This window comes from Puma concolor, chromosome B3, assembly GCF_028749965.1.
Source record: "Puma concolor isolate L17-30 chromosome B3, mPumCon1.1.hap2, whole genome shotgun sequence".
Classification (NCBI taxonomy): domain Eukaryota; kingdom Metazoa; phylum Chordata; class Mammalia; order Carnivora; family Felidae; genus Puma; species Puma concolor.
The window spans coordinates 36,882,488-36,904,322 of record NC_141672.1 but is presented as its reverse complement, the minus strand read 5'-3'; the positions used below and the strand labels follow the sequence as shown (position 1 = coordinate 36,904,322).

General features: G+C 36.2%; 1 protein-coding gene across 19 annotated transcripts in view; it reads left to right on the top strand.

Moving 5' to 3' along the window:
- The window catches only part of FUT8 (fucosyltransferase 8), a 313,352-nt gene that overhangs the window by 43,970 nt on the left and 247,547 nt on the right, over positions 1-21,835 (top strand). For all 19 annotated transcript variants that reach the window (XM_086709517.1, XM_086709522.1, XM_086709521.1 and 16 more), the window contains exon 2: positions 5,214-5,311. The gene's annotated coding sequence lies outside the window, so the exon portion shown is untranslated. The remainder of the gene's footprint in view (positions 1-5,213; positions 5,312-21,835) is intronic.

The window sequence follows — 21,835 nt, the reverse complement described above, 5'->3', positions numbered from 1 at the left end:
GCTCCCCTGTTTTAAAAAATGTTATTTTATTGTATGTTACTGTGCTGTTAAGTTAGGCATAATGTTTTCACAAGGCTATTTTGGGACCACAGTCAATGACCACACAATAGTGGTCCAATTCTCTAAATAACAATCACTAGACAAACTGGATACCCTCTCACATGTGGACAAATCTGCATGGAAAAGTACCAGAGTTTTAGGTGTGGACTTGTGTACTTTATTTGCCCTTTCTAGTGTATTAAGAAGTGACACGCACTTTAACTTGCCAAAAGCAATGCTTGCATCTTAGTGGCAACATGCTACTTCTGTTACATACTGAAGTGAATACCAGAACTATAAAGGTAGGAGGTGTAAGTAAATTTCATTGGGAAGGGAGGTTGTCAACATAAATAGCAAATGGAGAGTGAATAAGGAAACTCCTGTTGTCATAGACATATAAGACCTCAATCATATACAGGATACAGGAGGCATTTCAGTTTGTGACAGCCAGCCCAGAAATGTCAAATGCTTTTTCATTTAATCTCATACTTCTGGATTCCTACCAAAAAGGAGTACATTAAGAACACAGAAAAGTTGCTTACTCAAAGGGTGAAACTCTCGAAAAGAGTAAGAGAGGGAATATAACTTAATGGAAATTAAGTTATGTAGAAGACTCTTTAAATTATAATTAACTACATTTTCATATCTTCACAGTAATACAAAACACAGTTACTTGCAGAACTGGTTCAGATTACTTGAATACCAGATACATTTTTAGTCTTGTATGTAAGTGTTTGGAAGTTACTTATGTTTATATGAATTGAAGCTATCAATACTTTTCTACATCAGTAACTGCACACCAGAAAGGCCGAGGCAAACACAAATCAAGGGATGGAGTTTTCCCAAAGCTGCAGTGTGAAGACTATAAGCATTTGATTCCATACATGTGAATGGGTTTCTTTACTATAGGAAATTCAAATGGAATAAGGTTTCTTGAGGGGAAGAAGGATAATCCTCTATATGCATTTAGTTTTCTGCTCCTTCTGCAGCACCACATTCTTCTCCTGCAGTGTCTGATGTCCATAATGTTAGGTTGTCTCTAAGCAACTTCATGGTGAGGGTACTGTCTTTGGATGAGGCTTCATTCAGTATATCAAGTTCTGAAGTGGCCTCATCAAAAGCCATTATAGCCAGTGTGGAGGCAAGCTTGGATTATTAAGGATCTCATAGTAAAATACAGAAAAGTTAAGAGCCAGCCCCAGGCAGATTGGGTGTGTGGGTTGCATCTCTTTCTTGCTCATATTAAAAGCCTCTCTGTAAGCTCCTTGGGAATTACTTTTTTTTTTTTTTTTTAAATCTTGACCGCATGTACCTTCAGCAGCATATGAGTGGTAATCTTCCTTCATTTTCAGGTAGAAGACCTTACTCTCTAGATTAGTTGCATTGGCTATTAAAGACATATCCAACAAATAGCTTTTCACTGTTTTTCTTTTTTTTTAAATTTTTAAAAAATGTTTATTTATTTTGAGAGACAGAGCATGAGCAGGGGAGGAGCAGAGAGAGAGAGACACAGAATCCGAAACAGGCTCCAGGCTCCGAGCTGTCAGCACAGAGCCCAACGCGGGGCTTGAACTCACAAACCGTGGGATCATGACCTGAGCTGAAGCCGGGCGCTCAGCCGACTGAGCCACCCAGGCGCCCCTCACTGTTTTTCTTACTGGGTGTTGTTTATTCTTTGCAAACAGCTGGTATTTCACCTTCATGGTTACTAATTTTTTTTTTTTTTTTACCACATATTATGCATTTATTACATGCTTTCAGATAACTTATTAATGTATGAGTGGTGTCAATTGGATACATCTAATTTTGGAAAATTTCAGTGTTCAGTGCTATCACAAAGTTAATTTAACTCATAGTTTCCCTTTAAAATGGTTAATATAGTGCTTCCAGCCAAGATGGACCAGCAGGAATTGGTATCCTTCCACCTGAAAGAACTAACTGGATAAAAAAATATGAAACAACAGTTTCTAAGACATTTGCCATCAGGCAACAAAAGACTGATCCCTGAGAGACAGGAAACAAACTAGGTGAGACTTAAGATTGCTCTAGCCTGGAGAGAGTTTCTAGGCATGGAGCAGGTCAGTAGAACCCAGAGGAGCCAAGAAATCTTACTGAGTTGAAGAGATGGAGCTGGGAAGCTGTGGGGAGCCAAGGCACCTAGAGTTCACAGGGCAGAATGTCAGAGAAGAGAGACCTGCAAGAGAATTGGGCAGATCTCTAGAGGTTCCTTTCAAGAATTCAGTTGAGTACTAATCAGTGCATACCTTTGAGGGAACTACTTAAGTCTAGGAAGAACCACTCAAAAGGATTTGAGGGCACAATACAATACTTACAGCTCACATACAACACCAGGAATAGAGTCTGGATCCATCAGAGAAGAAAGTCTTATTATTCGCTGAGTGTCAGGTAGAGCATCTCTAACATTCTGGTTGTCATTTTTAGATGTTTGATTTGGGTCTTTTTTTTTTTTTTTTTTTTTTTTGTCTTTACTTAAAATGTAGTCAACTTTTTTTCTGGTTTCTAGAACATATGGAATACATTTATAACAACTTTTAATGTCCTAGTTTCCTAATCTTATCAACTGTGTCATATCTAGGCTGGTTTTGATTGATATTTTTACTCATTATGGCTCTATTTTTCTTATTTTTTAAAACCTTGCTTGGAAATCAGTTGATGCTTGTCAGGCATGTAAAAGGAGACATTGCAAATTTTACCTTGCTGGGTGCTGGATATTTTTGTATTCCTATAAATAGTCTTCAAACTTTTTCTGGAATATATTGAAATTACTTGGAAGGTGTTTGATCCTTTAAGGTATTGCTTTTAATCTTTGTTGAGTGGGATCACTTAATCTAATTGCCCTACTACTGAGGCAGAACCTTTCCGAATACTTTACCTGATGCCTTGTAAATCAGAGGTTTTCTATTTGGCTAATCATCTGGTTACAGATGTTAAATTGAGGGTTGGGTTTTTCCTTCAAGGTTTGGTTTTAAGCTCTTTTGGGTTCATTAGAGAGTTGTCTTTTTTTTTTTTTTAATGTTTATTTTTACTTTATTTTGAGAGTGGGGGGTGGTGAGGGTCAGAGAGAGAGAGAGAATCCCAAGCTTGCTCCACACTGTTGTGCAGAGCCCAACACGGGGCTCGACCCCAACACGGGGCTCGACCCCATGAAACCTGAGATCATGACCTGAGATCATGAGATGAAAAAGAGTGGCATACTTAACTGACTGAGGTGCCCCTAGTCTTTATTCTAGGACTGATTTAGCCATGCTGAGGTCTCTCCTTATTGCCCAGAGTATACAAGGTCTCTCTCTACTCTGGTTGGATGGAACCTCCAATGTCCTCAGCTCTGCTTGTTCATTTTTTTTAGTTCCTCAGCTGTTGCTTTTTGCCTGGCCTCATGGATTTTACTCTGTGTGTAGATGAGTATTAAGTCAGACTCAAGTGGACCCCTACATAGATGGGGCTTTTTTTTGCATAATGTCTCCTCTGTGGTATATTATTCCAGTAATTCCTGCTACCTATAACTTACTGAACTTAGATCTTTGTCTTTTAAAGTTAAGGAGATTGCTGTGTTATGCTTTGAATCTCCCTGCCTACAGTGGTATCTAGACATGTCTCTTGGCAAAAAGTCAAGGTGTTTATAGGGCTTATCTAGCTTGTTTCCTTCACTCAGGGAATGCATAGCTATACTATTGTCCAGTGTCTGTAAACTGTTTCATCATATGTTTTCTCTAGTTATGTAGTTGCTTACTGTCTGAGCGTAAATCTGGTACCAGTTACACCATAATGGCTAGAAGCATAAATCCTAAACTACTGGATTATTGTGGGAGGTTGGTAAAGCCTTTTGGGTGAAGTTTAGGAAGAAATGATGATGAGCCCTTAGCTGATTTTTCTAGTTAATGGCCATTTAGGAATTGTTTGTTTATGGGCCCTTGGAGTAGTTAATTTAGCAGTAGTTTGTCTTTTTCAACCAGATCTAGCAGTTGAGATAATGTAAATAGTAAAGCACTATACAAATGTGCTTATTATTTTTAGTTTAATTTACTGAATGTTCTTAATAAGCTGGTCTGCCTCAGAATAGGTTTTTGACTTATGGAATTTAAAATGAAAATAGTTGGATTACCTTATGCTGGAGGAGTTGAAGTTGGTTCAATATTATCTGTAATCACAAAAAATTGGTTTCAGTAGGCTTTGGTGTCATTGGAGAAAGACTGCTTCTCACAATTCATAATAATGTCAGTCCTAAATCTCATGTATCAATAGTAAAGTACCTGGCAGAAAGACATATTTCCGAAGAATGTATTGTGTTGCTATCTTATTCTTGGCTTTTTGTACTTAATGACTTGTACATATGTACTTAGTAAACATTTGATGTGTGAATCTTTATTAAGACCATTCACTTGTCAATCATATGATTACTTTCTATGTGTCAAACATGGTAGTATATAATTGGGAGACAAAAGAAATAAGAGATAGGGTCCCTTATCAGAAGATCACATGAGATGGCGCCTGTATAAGGCAGCAGCATATTCTGGCAAGGATTAATGGAGTACAGAGTGATTTTATCAGCTCTCAGGGAGAAATGGAGGGGCTGGATTTTGAGAAAATTGATGGATATGCATTGATTCACCAAGAGGATAAGGGAGAAAAAGTCCCTCTTCTAAAAAGAAGGAATGGTGTGTTGCAGAGAATGACAACGTTTTTCTGTGGAAAGCAAGCAAATTAAATTGGCTTGAATGGAATTTTCTGTAGAAGATAGTCAGAAATTAGGTTGTAGAGCTAATTGGGGTGTGAGGGTTGTAGAAGATTTTGAGCATTAGTCTGAAAAGAGAGATAATTCTGATTGTCCTATATGTTAAAAAGTAGACAAAATTAAAGGGTTTTGTGTTCACACAGTAAGTTTTATAGGTGCTGACTTATTTTAAGATAAACTATGGAGCAAAATAAGACACTGTTACTGTGTTTGACTGTAATTTGCAAAGTAAAAACCCGTTCTTTATTGGGATTTGAAAAACACTGCTTGCAGAAAAACACTGCTTGCAAAAGTTTCACATGTTATAACATGTTATAAGGGAGAAAAAGGAATTTTTTAAATGGTATAATAACTGAGGGTATTCTAACTGAACTTAGAGTAGGGCTCAATTTCATTTGTTTATTTGTTTTTGTTGTTCCAGGTTGCTGCTTTTGCTAAGAGAGTACCCATGACCCTGATGGTATTTTCATTCAAGATAAAGTGTTCTATTGCCTTTATTGATTAACTGAACGAATTCAGGTTAGTATATTTGTGGACAGCACTTCCCTGTTCTAATTATAAATTAATTGTTGAGAAATGGATAATTATGTGTTTGAAGCATGTATGTGTATAGCAGTGAAGTAGAAAGACCAGGTCAGTCTAACCTCTGTTGAATTGTGTATTAGTTAATAAACATTTTCTGAGTACCATGTGTAATCTGTAATACATAAAATAAAAAAAAAATGTTTTACTCCCTGTTTATGGCTAAATATGGTACATTGTACTTGCATTGTTGTGTGGTATATTTGGTGCTGAAATAAACAACTCATCTTAGAATTTTTTGACATTTTTGATAGCTGACTTCTATTTTTAAAAAAAAATTTTTTTTTTCAACGTTTATTTATTTTTGGGACAGAGAGAGACAGAGCATGAAGGGGGGAGGGGCAGAGAGAGAGGGAGTCACAGAATCGGAAGCAGGCTCCAGGCTCTGAGCCATCAGCCCAGAGCCTGACGCGGGGCTCGAACTCACGGACCGCGAGATCGTGACCTGGCTGAAGTCGGACGCTTAACCGACTGCGCCACCCAGGCGCCCCGATAGCTGACTTTTAAAGGTTGGATTCTTGTCCAGATTTTAGTCCTACATTAAAGTTATTATTTGTTTTTAGTGTTTAATCTTGGAATTTTGACAAATGTATATTCGTCACCATAATCTTTTAAATTCACTTATGGTGTCTCTTTGTAGTCAGCCTCTCCCTTCACCACAACTCCTAGCAACCACTGATTTGTTTTTTGTCCCTATAGTCTACCTTTTCGTGTATGTCATTTAACTAGAATTATTTAGTATGTAGCTTTTGAAATCTAGTTTCTTTCACTTAACATAATGCATTAGGATTCATTCATGTTGTGTATACTAGTAATTTGTTCTTTTTTTCTTGCTGAGCTATGTTCTGCTATATGGTGATATATCATTTAGTTTATCCATATACCAGTTGATGGACTTTTGGGGGAGTTTCCAGTTTTTGGTGATTATATCAGTCAAATTTATCACATTATATTGACTGCATTCCCTATGCTATACTTTCCATCCTGTGACTTAATTATTTTATAACTGGAAGTTTGTACCTCTTAATCCCTTTCATCTCTTTTGCCTTTCCTACCACCTCTCTGGCAACTACCAGTTCTCTGTTTTTATGAGTCTGTTTCTTTTGTTTGTGTGTTTTGTTTTTTGGATTCTATATATAAGTGAAATCATATGGTATTTGTCTTTTTCCATCTGACTTATTTCACTTAGCTCAGTACTCTCCATCCATGTTGTCATGAATGGCAAGATTTCAGTATTTTTTTTTTATGACTGAGTAATATGTGTATATATATCACATCTTCTTTATCCATTCATCTGTCAGTGGAGTTTTATGTTGCTTCCATATCTTGGCTATTGTAAATAATGCTGCAATAAACATATGGGTACATATATGTTTTCGAATTAGTATGTTTATTTTCTGTAGATAAATACCCAGAAGTGGAATTGCTGTGTTGAATGATATTTCTATTTTTAATTTTTTGAGAAACCTCCGTATTGTTTTCCATAGTGACTCCACCAATTTACAATCCTACCAATAGTATACAAGGGTTGCCTTTTCTCTATATTCTTGTGAACACTTGTTATTTCTTGTGCGTGCGTGTGTGTGTGTGTGTGTGTGTGTGTGTGTGTGTGTGTGTGTTTGTTTCCTTTGATACTAGCCATTCTGACTGGTGTAAGGTGATATCTCATTGTGGTTTTGATTTGCATTTCTCCGATGACTAGTGATGTTCATGTTTCTGTTGACCTTGTGTATATCTTCTTTCAGGTCTTCTGCCCATTTTTAATTGGATTGTTTGTTTTTTGGTTTTGAGTTGTATGACTTCTTTATATGTTTTAGATATTAGCCCCTTATTGGATATAGCCCCTTATTGGATTTGCAAGTAGCTTCTCTCATTCAGTAGGCTTCCTTTTCATTTTGTTCATAGTTTCCTTTACTGTGCAAAGCTTTTTAGTTTGATGTAATCCTAATTGTTTATTTTTGCTTTTGTTTCTCTTGCCTGGGGACATACCCTGAAAAATATTACTAAGGCCAATGTCCAAGAGATCATTGCCTGTTGTTTTTTTTTTTTTTTTTAAGTTTTATGGTTTCACGTATTACATTGAGGTCTTTAATCCATTTTGAGTTTGTTTTTGTGTGTAGTATAAGAAAGTGATTCAGTTTCATTCTTTTGGATGTAGCTGTCCAGTTTTCCTAACACCATTTATTGAAGAGACTGTCTTTTCCCCTATTATATATTCTTGCCTCCTTTGTCATAGGTTAATTAACCATTTAAGCTTATGTTTATTTTAGGGCTTTCCATTCTGTTCCATTGATTGATGAGTCTGATTTTGGGCCAAAACCATACTGTTTTGATTATTGCAGCTTTGTAGTACAGATTCAAATCAGGGATTGTGGTACCTCTAGCTTTGGTCTTCTTTCTCAAGATTGTTTTGGCTTAGATGATTAAGCTTCCTTTTTTTTTTTTTTTTAATGTTTGTTTATTTTTGAGAGAGAGACAGAGTGTGAGCAGGGGAGGGGCAGAGAAAGGGAGACGCAGAATTCGAAGCAGGCTGTAGGCTCTAAGCTGTCAGCAAAGAGCCTGAAGCGGGGCTCGAACTCATGAACCGTGACATCATGACCTGAGCCAAAGTCAGGCGCTTAACTGACTGAGCCACTCACGTGCCCCTAGATGATTGAGCTTCTTGTCAGCAGTGATTGTTTTAGATTTTGGTATTTTCTGAAGGAAGGATAGCAAGTATTACAACTTGTTGAATGCATGGTTTAGTCTCAGCCATACATGGACTACTTGGAGTTCATTAGAATACCTTGCATCTGTGGTGGATTCTACAAGATTGGCAGGGCAAGAAAGTAGAAAGTGAATTTCCTTAAAGCATGAGAAAATGGAGCCTATCAGAAGGGTAAAAGCTTCTCACATAATTATTACACAAAATGGACCTTGAGGAACATTTAGGTTAATGCCTGTGTGTGTGTGTGTGTGTGTGTGTGTGTGTGTGTGTGTGTGTGTGTGTGTGTGTGTGTTTTGTAAATGGGAAAAAGGAGACCTAGAGAGATGAAGTGATAAGCTTTTAGTCATACAGCTAGCTGGAGACATGTAGTGTGGTGGCTCATTTTACTCATCATCCTGCCTTTCTTTATCCTGGGATTGTTGCTTGACCTAAGGGTAGGGATAAAGTTAAATTGCTCAATTTAAAGTTGTTTACAGTTTAAAAATACTATTTATGTCCGCATACTATTTGGAAATTTTAGTTTTTGACAATTCTAAAGACATTCTAATATAGCTTCTCCCCCACCCTCCAGGATGCAGAACACTCTCCAAGTTTTAAATTAATGTAAAAAAATAAAAATAAAATTGTTTATAAAATTCAGTTTTTAATTTCTTTTTCAGACTTTAACTTCAGACTTTAAGTTAGAACAGGTCACTATTGAAATGGTATTAGATACAATCTTAGATTTCAAACAGAAACAAAAAAAGTGTTGATGTTTAAATATACCTATGTGAAAGCATTTTTATGTAGATCAATTTAAAAGCATAAAATTTATTTATTTATTTTTAACATTTTTATTTTATTTTTTGAGAGACAGAGACAGAGCGCTAGTTGGGAGGGGCAGGGAGAGAGGGATACACAGAATCCAAAGCAGGCTCCAGACTCTGAGCTGTCAATACAGAGCCCAACACGGGGCTTGAACCCATGAACTGTGAGATCATGACCTGAGCTGAAGTCAGACGCTTAACTGACTGAGCCACCCAGGCACCCCTAAAAGTATAAAATTTAAATAAGACCTCTATTTTCACAAACATTTCAGATAAATATGGACCTTAGATTTTTTGGTTGAAAATCTGAGTACCCTAAAATCTGCTCTGGAGGATTTCACTAATTAACATGTTTACAGGTATAATTAAAGTGCTCCTTTTACTCATGAGCACTACCAAACCTAGAAAATTAGCAAAAAAACTTGTTAGAGATACTATTTTAGAAATGGAACATTTTAAAATAAATATAATATCATAGGTGTTTACTTTTGGGTATTTGATGTATAGGCATATTAAGAAATTGTGACTCAGTTCAAGTGGTTTTAGTTATACAGAAAGTATACTTTGCTCTAATTTTTTTCTCCCGTAACATGTAATACTTATTGTGTTATACTATGTTCATTCTGATTTCCTAAGAATTTCTAGCCTTTTAGGACAAAGAGGACACCTATTTGGAGACAATTCTTTAGGAGTCTTTTGTGTTTCTGTCCATATTCTGAGCAGAAGCATTGACAGCTTTTGTTGGGGGCTGTCTTTTAAGGAAATTTGTATAGCAAACAGCCTACGTAGATGGAAATAGTGTTTCCATAAGGACAGGTGATAGATTTCTTTGCTGTTCAGGATAATCAAGATAATCCCTTTGGGGGAAAAGATAGGGTTTGTTACTCCTTGAAAGATTTAGATTGGATAAGCTCAGCTTTTTTTCTCCTATAATACAGCCTACTGTGTGTACAGGCATCACTGGCTCTCCTTGTGTTGCCTCTTAAGAATTAGAGCTTGGGGAACCAGTGCAAAAGATTATATTCTGGCCACTACTGTGTTTTGAGTAGTAAACTTCTTTGTCTCTGACCCAAGAGTGTCATACCTTCTGCCAGGATTATCTGATGCTGATTTAACCAGGTATCATTAACACAACCTACTGATAAAACAAAGCCGAGTTTATGGCTTATGCTGTGAAGGAGAATACCACCTTGCAAGAGCTTTGGTGGTATCTTAGAAGGGCAAAGTCAAGGCTAAAATGTGAGAATTTGAAATTTTGTTTGAGTCTTCCAGTGGTAATGATGGGGCCTGATTAGGATTGAATACCATGATATAATAGTTTAGAATTGGCGAAACAGCAAGGCAAGGATTTGAAAATTGTTGATGTTTCTTGTTGAAGAGTTGATGGGTCTTTCCTGAAGCTTCTGTAATGAACAATCAAGTTATATTCATGCAAGAGTCTTCTGGAATAGTAGAGGTATGCTAATGAGGACATTGGCCTAATAAAGTCTTGTTAATATACACAGGAAGTTGTATGTGTAGGTAGTTACATTAGTTTTCTAGGACTGCTATCACAAATTACCACACACTTACGGGCTTAAAAAAATCCTTTCATCCCTAACTTTTGTTGTTTACAAGAAGTCCTTAGTGTTTTTTGGTTTGTAGCAGCATAACTCTAATTTCTACCTCCATCTTCACATGGCAGTCTTCCCTCCGTACCTGTATTAAAATTTCTCTCTTATAAGGACACCAGTCATTGGATTAGAGCCCACCTTAATTCACTATAACCTCATGTTACCTTGATTATATCTGCAAAGACCCGATTTCCAAATAAAGTTATGATCACAATGAATGAATTCTGGAGAGACATTATTCAACCCAGTACACAAGAGTATGTGGTTTCAGTCTTAGTATCTAAGTTGTGTATGGCTAGATGATTTTGTTTCTCAATATCCATGACACTGTCCAAGCTGATTACTTAACTTCCATTTAGAATAAAATCTCAGGCTCTTCAGAGTTTTTGACAACAGCATGATGTAGTGGAAAGAATACCAGTACGGAAATCAAGTTGCCTTGGTTCTGGTTTGTACCCTGCTATGAACTAGCTTGAGAAAATTACTGTCTTCTCTAGCTATTAGTGTCTCAATAGGTAAATGGGGAGGTCTAGAAGAAAAGAGGAATGGACCAAATGATCTCTAAGGGCCTTTCTAGCTCTCAGATTCTGAAGTTTGGTAATTGTTGAGTGTGTGTTCAATTTGTTGGAGTGACAAAATGAGAAAAGGAAATAGAGAATGCTTTAAATGCTGATATGATAGATTCTGACCTGTGAATGTAGCCTTATTTATGGGAGAAGATTTTATTTATTATTGGGTGAAGATCATTCATGAAGATACTAGGTAAACATACAGTTAGTCCTGATCTCTCTGACTTAACCATATTTTGTTTTTCTGTTAGTTTGAAATAGTATATTTGGAAGGGAGACATTCTTCAGGTCAGTTAATTCACTTGAACTTAGAAAAATGTGTTGTTGCTGTACTCTCTCAGCTGAGTTCAGAAAATAAAATAACCTTTTCTGAAGTGAGCATGAGAGTGTAGCTCTCCCTTCATTGCCCACATTTCTCTATCATAATATTCCTGTGGTCATGGGATCTGAGAAAACTTCTTACTAGAGAATAGTAATAGTCTAGTGAGGTGGTGCATGGTGCTGGATGGAGTTCTAGGTGTAAGTGTCTCTTCTTCCATTGGATTTTTCTTATGTTTTGAGTAAGTCATTGTAGTACTGTTCGAATTCTTTTTTGAATAATGTTGAAAATACATAGTTACTTCATAGACATATTGTGGATGCTTAACAGGAAATTTTTTTGGCAATAGTAAAACTACCTATGGTTGTATCTGTGCTTGTCCTTTTCAAGGTACATATTAACAGTGTGTATGCATTGGTGGTAAGTATAAATGTAGGTTGAACCAATATCTTTGGATTTGCATGAAAGTTATTGAAGTAGAAGAAAATGAATTTTTGATTCATTCCATGCAGTAGAATATCAAACCCATCTTCCAGGAAACCCTGGGAATCTCTCAACGCTTGAACTTAAGGACTTTCCTACATAACTGCTCTTCAATTACAGACAAATTTTCCCAAGTTCCTGTTTTCAGCATGAGTATTTGGGTGATTCAGAGACCATCATCAGTTACTACAACAGTGGTGGTTTCTTTTTTTTTAATTTTAGGAGACATACTAGAGTATAAAATTTGCAATAATACCGTAGAAGTACTTGAAATAAAATGTTAAAATGATCATAATATAAAAACTAATATAAATAGATGCTATAATTCGGTAATAATATCTTCTGAATCATTTTCTGTTCACATTTCCATCAATGTGAAAGAGTAGTAGAATGAAAAGAATAGTAGAATGTTGTTAGTGTATGTTTTTTTTTTTTAATACGCTGTCCACATCAGTAAGAAAAAGTCAAGATTTTTTGATCTTGGGTGATTCTGATGAATGAAAAAAAGCCTGGAAGGCTTTTCTTGGAGGAGTGGGGTATAGGGTGGAGATTGTGGCTGATGATTCAGGTTTGGATCAAACTCTCTTTGGTTGTAGTTTTCCCCTCCTCATTTTAGACCTTGAAGTTGGTCTAATGTTTAACAACAAGATAAAGTTTCTTCCACTTGTAATAAATATTTTCCAATTTCAGAGAATTATGAATTGGCAAAGATTGAAAAGTAGAGTATGGATGGGTTTGATTTATTTTATGGTTTGGAGTCTTCACTTTCTATGTAGTGTTTGTTTTTGTTGGATTCACAGAGGCTTGAGAAATTGGAGGAATCTCCTACCCCGCATTCCCCAGCCAGCTATTCCTTCAGCTTCACAGGAAAAAAAAAAAAAAAAAAAGAAAAGAAGAAGGAAAATCATGTTGAACACATTTTTTTCTCTCCTCAAACACCTATTCAGAATTAATGGATTACTGTTTGTTTGGTGGAGGGTTTTGTGTTTTTTGTTTTCTTTTAATTTTATTTTTTAGAGTAGTTTTACCTTTAGAGAAAAATTGAACAGAAGTACAGAGTTCCCTTATATCTTGCAGTCTTTCTATAATTGCTTATTAATACCAGATTTTGGTTTTTTTTTTTTTCCCCTTCCAATTCTTTGGGATTTTTTTATGTAGATGATCATATCATCTGTGAACAAAAGACAGTTTGATTTTTTCCTTCCTAACTTGTATATCATCGATATCCTTTTCTTGTCTTATTGCATTAGCTAGGATGTCCAGTGTAATATAAGTAGGAATTCTGAAAGGGAAAAGTCTTAAGAGGGAATGTATCTAGTTTCTTACTGTTAAGAATGATATTTGCTGTATATTTTTTATAGATTTTCTTTATCAGCTTGAGGAAGTTCCTTTGTATTCCTATTTTGCTGTGAGTTTTTATTGTAAATGGGTGTTGGATTTTATGTATTCTTTTTCTGCATGTATTGATAGCACATGATTTTTCTTGTATTGATGTGTGATTGATTACATTAATTGATACATTAATTGATTTTTAAATATTGAACTTGATTTATATATTTGGAATAAATCCTATTTTTGGTGCATAATTAGAATTGCTAATATTTTTTGAGGGGTTTTTTGTATCTGTGTTCATGAGAGATATTTGTAGTTTTCTTTTCTTGTCTGGGTTTAGTATTAGGGTAATGCTGGCCACATAGAATGAATTGAGAACTGCTCCCTCTTATACTTTCTGGAACAGGCTGTAGAGAATTGGTATTACTTGTTCGTTAAATGTTTGGTAGAATTCACTTGGGAAATTATCTGGGTATGAAGCTTTCGTTTTTGGAAATTATTATTTATTTATTCAATTTCTTTGATCATTATAGCCTTATATGGGTGATCTCTTTCTTCCTTCTGTGAGCTGTGGTAGATTGTCTTTCAAGGATTTGTTCCATTTCATCTGCGTTGTCAAATTTATGGGCCTTGAATTATTTATAATATTCCTTTATTATCCTTTTAATGTCCATAGGATCGCTGGAGATGGAACCTCTTTCATTTCTGATATTACTAACCTGTGTCATCTCTCCTTTTTTCTTGAGAAGCCTAAGGGTTTATCCATTTTATTGATCTTTTCAAAGAACCAGCTTTTTTAGTTTTGTTGCTTTTTTTCTCTATTGTTTACATATTTTCAATTTCACTGATTTCTTCTCTGATTTTTATTATTTGTTTTCTTCTGCTTAGTTTGGATTTCATTTGCCTTTCTTTTTCTAGTTTCCCATGGCAGAAGCTTGGTGATTGATTTTAGCTCCTTCTTTTAATATATGCCTCCAATGGTATATACATTTTTCTCTGAGAGAGAAAATACAGTGGTGCATGTTGCATCCCACAAATTCTTATGTTTTATTTACATTTTTACTTAGATTAAAATATTAATTTCTTGAGATGTTTTCTTTGACTCACATGTTACTTATGTGTGTTGTTTATTTCCAAATATTTGCATATTTTCTAGCTATCTTTGTGTTATTAATTATTAGTTTAATTCCACTGTGGTCTGAGAGCCTACTTTGTATGACTAAGGTGTGTTTTGTGGCCCAGAATGTAGTCTGTCTTGGTAAATGTTCTCTTTGAGCTTGAGAAGAATGTGTATACTGTTGTTGTTGGATAAAGTAGTATATGGATGGCAATTAGATCTGGCTGAATGATGGTGCTATTCAGTTTAACAGTATTCTTACTAATTTTATGTGTTTTGGTTCTGTCAGTTACTGATAGAGGGGTGTTGAAGTCTCCAAATATATGGTGAATTCGTGTATTTCTCTTTGCAGTTCTGTTAATTTTTATGACATATATTTTGATGCTTTGTTGTTAGGTGTATACATATAAGGGAAGTTAGATCTTCTTGAGAATTGACCCTTTGGCATTGTGTAATGCCCACCCTTCATCATTGACTGACAGTCTTTGTCTTTTTTTTATATTTATTTATTTTTGAGAGAGAGAGAGAGAGAGAGAGAGAGAGACACACACACACACACACACACAAGTGCGAGTGGGGGAGGGGCAGAGAGAGAGAGAGAGACAGAATCTGAAGCAGGCTCCAGGCTCCAAGGTGTCAGTAAAGCTGGACCTGGGGCTCAAACCCATGAACTGTGAGATCATGATCTGAGCCAAAGTTGGCCACCTAACCAACTGAGCCACCCAGGAACCCCAATAGTATCTGTCTTTTAATTGATGTATTTAGACCATTGTTATTTAAGGTAATTATTTGTATACTTGGATTTATATCTACCATATTTTTAACTGCTTTCTATTCCTTGTCTCTGTTGTTTCTTTTTGTCTTCCACTCTGTTATTTCTTTCTCTTGTTTCAGTTGAACATTTTATATAATTTCATTTTTTTAAATCATATCTTAGTATATCATTATATTTACTTTACATATTTTTTAGTGGTTACCCCAGAGTTTGTAATTTTACATTTACAACTAATCTAGGTTCACTTTTATGTATGTATGTATGTATGTATGTATGTATGTATGTATGTGTTTATTTTTGAGAGACACAGTGTGAGGGGGGGAGGGGCAGAGAGAGAGGGAGGCACAGAATCCGAAGCAAGCTCCAAGCTCCGAGCTGTCAGCACAGAGCCTGATGTGGGGCTCAAACTCACACACCATAAGATCATGACCTGAGCTGAAGTTGGACGCTTAACTGACTGAGCCACCAAGGCATCCCTTTAATTTTTTTTAATGTTTATTTATTTTTGAGACAGAGTGAGAGAGAGAGAGTGTACGAGCAGGGGAGGGGCAGAGAGAGAGAGAGAGACACAGAGGATCCGAGGTGAGCTCTGTGCTGACAGCAGAGAGCCCGGTGTGGGGCTCGAACTCATGAATCATGAGATCATGACCTGAGCTGAAGTCAGATGCTTAACCCAGGCACCCCTTGGTTCAGTTTCAAATAATAGTATATCACTTCATGGGTAGTGCAGGTACCTTATCACAGAGTATTCTTAATTCCTTTTTCTTATCCTTTATAACATTGTTGCCATTCATTTCATTTATATATAAGCTGTGATCACTGGATATATATTGTACTATTATTATTATTTTTAACAAATTGTTATTTTGTTAGATCAATTAAGAATAAGAAAAGTAAGATTTAATTTTACCTTTTTTAAAAAAATTATTTATTTTGAGAGAGAGAGCACAAGTGGGAAAGGGGCAGAGAGAGAGAGAGAGAGAGAGAGAGAGAATCCCGAGCAGGCTTTGCACCACCAGTGCAGAGCCCAGTGAGGGGCTCGAACTCACAAACCATGAGGTAATAACCTGAGCTGAAACTAGATGCTTAACTGACTGAGCCACCCAGATGCCCCTACCTTTTTAAAAATTGTTTCTTGGCCCTCAGCAGTTCATGCATGCAGGCGGGTGTGTTTAATCTGTAGCAATATTCTTTGATATCTGTAAAGTAGCTTTTTTGATGCTGTCATGTACAGCATACTCTGCCCACACACAACTGCTGTTTCTGAACTTTTATTAAATAAAATATACAATATCACTGAAAAAAAACTGTTTCTCTAATTTCTTCATTTTTTTTAATGTAATCCAAATTTTCTGACCTTTTGTAATTTGTACTTATAATGCTTTGTAATTTTCCTTCCTTCTGAAGGACTTTTTAAAACATTTCTTGCAAGGAAGGCCAGTAGACCTTCAGTTCCCTCAATTTTTGTCAGAGAAAGCTTTTATTTCCTTTTCACATTTGAAGGATAATTTTCCCAGGTACAGAATTCTAGATTGGTGGTTTTTCTTTTAACACTTAAAATGTTTCACTTCACTCACCTTGCTTGCATGGTTTCTGAAGAGAAGGTTTGATGGAATTCTTATTTTTCTCCTGGCTAGGTAAGGTTTTTTGCTTTTTTTTCTCTGATTCTTTTCAGATTTTCTCAGCTAGTTTTTTGAGTTTTGTTATGATATGCCTAGATGTAAGTATTATAGTATTTATCCTGTGTGGTGGATTCTGATCCTTATGGATCTAGTTTATTGTTTATCATCAAAGACATACTTTTTCCCTTACAGTGTTGTTGATTTGTAGCATTTCTTTTTTCTTAGAGTTTCCATTTCTCTGCTTACACTACCCATCTGTTCTTGCATGTTTACTTTTCCCATTACTACCCTTAGCATATTTACCATAGCTATTTTTAAACCCAGTGATAATTCTAAAATCTCTGTCCTACCTGAATCTGGTTTTGAGGCTTGCTTTGTGTCTTCAGAGTACAGTTTTTGCCTTTACAATGCTTTGTACATTTTTGTTGATAGCCAGACATGTTATATTAGGTAAAACAAACTGAAGTAAATAGGCCTTTAGTTTGAGGTTTTATGTTTCTCTGACAAGGAGTTAGGCTGTGTTTACTATATGCTCTAGCAGTGGTTTCAGAGACTAAAATTTGTAGTGTTTTGTTTTTGGCTGTTCTGCTGTTTTTGCGTTTTGTAGAGAATCCTTTAATAGGGTCTGAGGCTTGCAGTTCTTTTATTTGTGATGCTCTATTGTTGTACAGGAGTTACACTGATGTGGTGGTAAGGGATCAGATTAGGTCTCAGTGATTTAGTGAACTCGATTTGGTTATCTCTTACCTCATGTTGAAGGGTGGGGGGGCTGGAGTTGGATATTTCCTTTCCCCTAGGTTTGTTAGATACTGTAAAACCCTGGTTGGTTAGGCTCTATAAAATTCCAGTTAGTTAGGCTTTATTAAAATTAGTTTTCTTTTGAGGCAGACCTTTTTAAGAACAGAGAGCTCTGGGCATATTTCAGGATGGTTACTTTTCCCCTCCCCCTTGAGGAAACGACATTTTTCTCAGATCTTCCCAGTGAGAACCTGATAGGGTTCCTGGAGGTAAAAAGTCAAGAAAATGTGGGGACTTCTCAAAGACTGTGTTCCCTCTCAGTTTTTCACCCTAAGCTAGTCAACACAGAGCCTCCAACAAATTGTCAATTACTGTTTAAAGTATTCCTGTTGATACTGGCTCAGTTGAAGGCTTATGTTCCCGGGCTTCTGCATCTCCCACACTGTGATTTTCTGTATCTGCGTGTCTGTCTCTCCAGTTTTCAGGGTAGCAGTTTTCCCTCTGAGCTCAAATCTCTGATGGAGCTGAGTCGTCATTTTCATTTTTCTCAGGTTTTTGTTTTTTGTTTGTTTTTGTAGTGAGAACAGAAGTGATGAACTATAAGCTTTTTATGTCAGATCTGATTGAAGATTATTTTTGACTCTTTCTGACAACTTTGTAATGGTAAAGACTTGGTATAATATCCTCTGTCTGAGTTGACAGTATTTTGGAATTTGATTTCCTTCTGGCATGAAGTTTGCACTGTTTGAAATGATGTATTCTAACTTACAAGAATGAGTAAAGGACTTTTTCAGAGGGAAATTGGTCTTAGGACTGATACTTGTTATTGGGGAAATGACTTCTTAGCCTATTTATTGTTCTTCTGTTTGCAAGTATAGTTTGGGGACAGTGACAAACTTTGTTTCCTATGTTGGTAGTTAGAGTTTCATTTTTATCTTAAACCATACAAAAAACACTTCATTTTTACAGCCTTTTTGGGTATAGGGTCATGTCAAGTTTCACTAATTTGCACTTGGGATAATTATACTGATGATTCTGGGATGGTTATTAAAACCGTGTGCTGATACTTTGGATATATGGAATTAATTAATTGGATGACTCACTTAGATTGGGTGTCTTAATTTAATTATTACACTGCCCACTAATTATTTTTATGAGCAGAGAATAGGGTAATAATGTTAAATCCTTACATTTTCTGTGATGTGGTAAAACAGTTTAATGCACATCATGAATTTAGTGCTTAGATATCGTGAATTTAGTGCTTTGTAGAAGTATGATATCTTGGTAGAAGTATGAAAAGAGAAAGTGTGGTAAGTTATATGTAAAATGTAGTTTATTTTCTTTTGAAAAATCTTTACATTAAAAAAGTCAGTATATGGGGCACCTGGGAGGCTCAGTTGGTTAAGGGCCCGACTTTGGCTCAGGTCGTGATCTCATGGTTGGTGAGTTTGAGCCGAGCGTCGGGCTGTGTGCTGTCAGCTTGGAGTCTGGAGCCTGCTTCAGATTCTGTGTTTCTCTCTTTCTGCCCCTACCCTGCTCATGTTCTATCTGTCTGTCTCTCTCTCAAAAATTAATATTTAAAAAAAGTTTTTAAAAATCACTGTTTAGATAATTCAAGCAATGGTTCTCTTAAAATAAGAGACTCTTCCTAATCCCACAGTTTAATTTTTTTTTTTTAACATTTATTTATTTTTGAGACAGAGAGACAGAGAGCATGAACAGGGGAGGGTCAGAGAAAGAGGGAGACACAGAATCCGAAACAGGCTCCAGGCTCCGAGCTGTCAGCACAGAGCCCGACGCGGGGCTTGAACCCACGGACCGTGAGATTATGACCTGAGCCGAAGTCGGATGCTTAACCGACTGAGCCACCCAGGCGCCCCCTTAATCCCACAGTTTAATATGACTATAGTTACTGTGTGAGTGTATGTGCCTTTTTGTTCTTTTTCATATATAGATTTTTTTTACATAGTTGTGATCATAATTTCTTTTTAAATTTTTTTTTAATGTTTATTTATTTTTGAGAGAGAGACACAGTATGAGTGGGGTAGAAGCAGAGAGAGAGGGAGACACAGAATCTGAAGCAGGCTCCAGGCTCTGAGCTGTCAGCACAGAGCCCGATGTGGGGCTTGAACCCACAGACTGTGAGATCATGACGTGAGCCAAAGTCAGACGCTTACTAACTGAGCCATCCAGGAGCACCCATAATTTCTTTTTAAATTTGTGCTTTTTATAGTTACTAGTGTTTTCACATTCTGCATCATTGTGTTTTTAATTATAGTTTTTTTTTTTTTTAATTGAATGATGTAGTTGGGTTGGTCAGACTGAGCTGTGTGTACATTTATTTAGCTTTTCCATTGCTTTTGACTTAGCTTTTGCATGTGCCTTTTCCTTGCCTGGATTTTCAGAAGTCTCAGTCTCTCTTTCTCTTCCTTTTTCTTTTAAAGACTATTTTATGTTTTTTTCCCTGGGGCTAATTAACTTTTATTGGATCTTGAAAAGTGTAATTTTTTTTCTTATGTGATTAGAAAACAATGCTTTAGGACTTATATTGCCACAATGATTCACATTGTTCTCTTCTAAAAATTGAAATTTATAACTAGGTGATAAAAATGATCTCCTGGATGTGTCAAACTTGGTATTCTAGACTCTCATACATAGGTTGTAAATTATATTTAGTCAAATAATTTAATATTTTATGTTGTACTTACAAATTGAATTTTCCTTACTGATTATATATATGTGGGTGTAATTTGATGTCTGTCAGGATTCCTTATTAGATTTTTCTGCATTCTTCTGACTTTTCCTCTGCCCTATCATTTGTGTTTAGGGCTAAATTGGGTCTAGCCTTTTGAATGGAAAGTCAGTAGTAATAGAAACTTCTTAGAAACATTTAGTGAGTCTGATGATTCTGAAACCACTTCTTCACCCATAAAAGCTGTCAAAGGATTGTTTTAAGACCTTCTATACTATGTATTCCCTTCTTGCTTTCTAGATTAGGCATTTTATAAAGTATTTACTTTTTTTACTCTTGTCATCTTCAAGATATTTTACTATGATTAAAAATATCATTTTTCTACTGAGATGTAGGTGACCCAAGGGAAGGAAAAGATCATACAGAATTGTTGGGATCATTCATTAAAAACTTTTTTTTTTAATGTTTTATTTATTGTTGAGAGAGAGACAGAGCATGAGCAAGGGAGGGGCAGAGAGAGAGTGGGATACAGAATCTGAAGCAGGCTCCAGGCTCTGAGCTGTCAGCACAGAGCCTGACGCGGGGCTCAAACTCACAAGTGGTGAGATCGTGACCTGAGCTGAAGTCAGATGCCCAACTGACTGAGCCACCCAGGTGCGCTGGGTTCATTCATTTAAAGGCAGTAAAATTCTGTAATTGAAATTTGTTCTCATTCTTTGTGATTTTTTTTTTTTTTTTTTTTTTTTTTTTTTAGGGAAGATAGGATTTAAAAAATATATATATCACTTAGGAATATCTGAATTGGTGTGAGATTTAAAGTGATGTATACAAAGGTGCTTATCATATTTCTTTCTATCCTTACTGCCTTCTTTTTTCTATTCTTGCTTTCCCACCCTTTCTCCAACAAATGTAATGCACAATTACTATGAGTTTAGAACACAAAATGATTAAGACCCTGCAGTTTGGAAGCTGATAATTTAGTAGGTGAGCGGGAAATGTAAGTTAATAGTTGCAATGTAAGAAGCCCCCTAATTTCCTATATAATAATATGTTCCCCAAAATGTGTTTGAAAATAAATATTCACATGGCAGAGAGGTAGGAGGTGTTTGGGTATTTTATGGGGAGTTACTCCACAGAGCCAAATCTGTCATTATAAAACATCAAATTCTAGTTTCTGGTCATGTTGTCTCTTGGGACCAGGAATCCTAGTTAGTACACAACATCAAAAGTATCTGAGTGGGATACCTGTCCTTGGGCTGAACAAATGGATCTTGGGCCCAACTTTGGCTCCTTGTAGAGAGGGGTGCAGCCTCTGGAATTTGAGCCCTGTTACTGGAATGGTAGGTATATGAAGCTGGGGGGAAAAGGATCTTTCTTGCCCTGCTGTGACAGTGTGACCTGGCTACTTAAAGGATGCTTCCCACTCACATGTTTGATCACCTAGGATGTCTGTTTGCAACTCAGCAATTTCTATAGCTCTACACTGTCCCAAGGGAGAAATCAAGAACTGTTGGGAGTAGGTCTTGGGAAGAGTTAGGCCAGACAATAGGACACCGGCCCTGCAGGATTTTATAATGAAAGCTTTAGTCACCCCTTCACCCTTACCATTCCAACTTTTATGTATATGTGGCCAAGGCTTTGTCTGTGGTAGGACAGGGAAATAAGGTAGGGTGAGTTAGTTTGTTTTT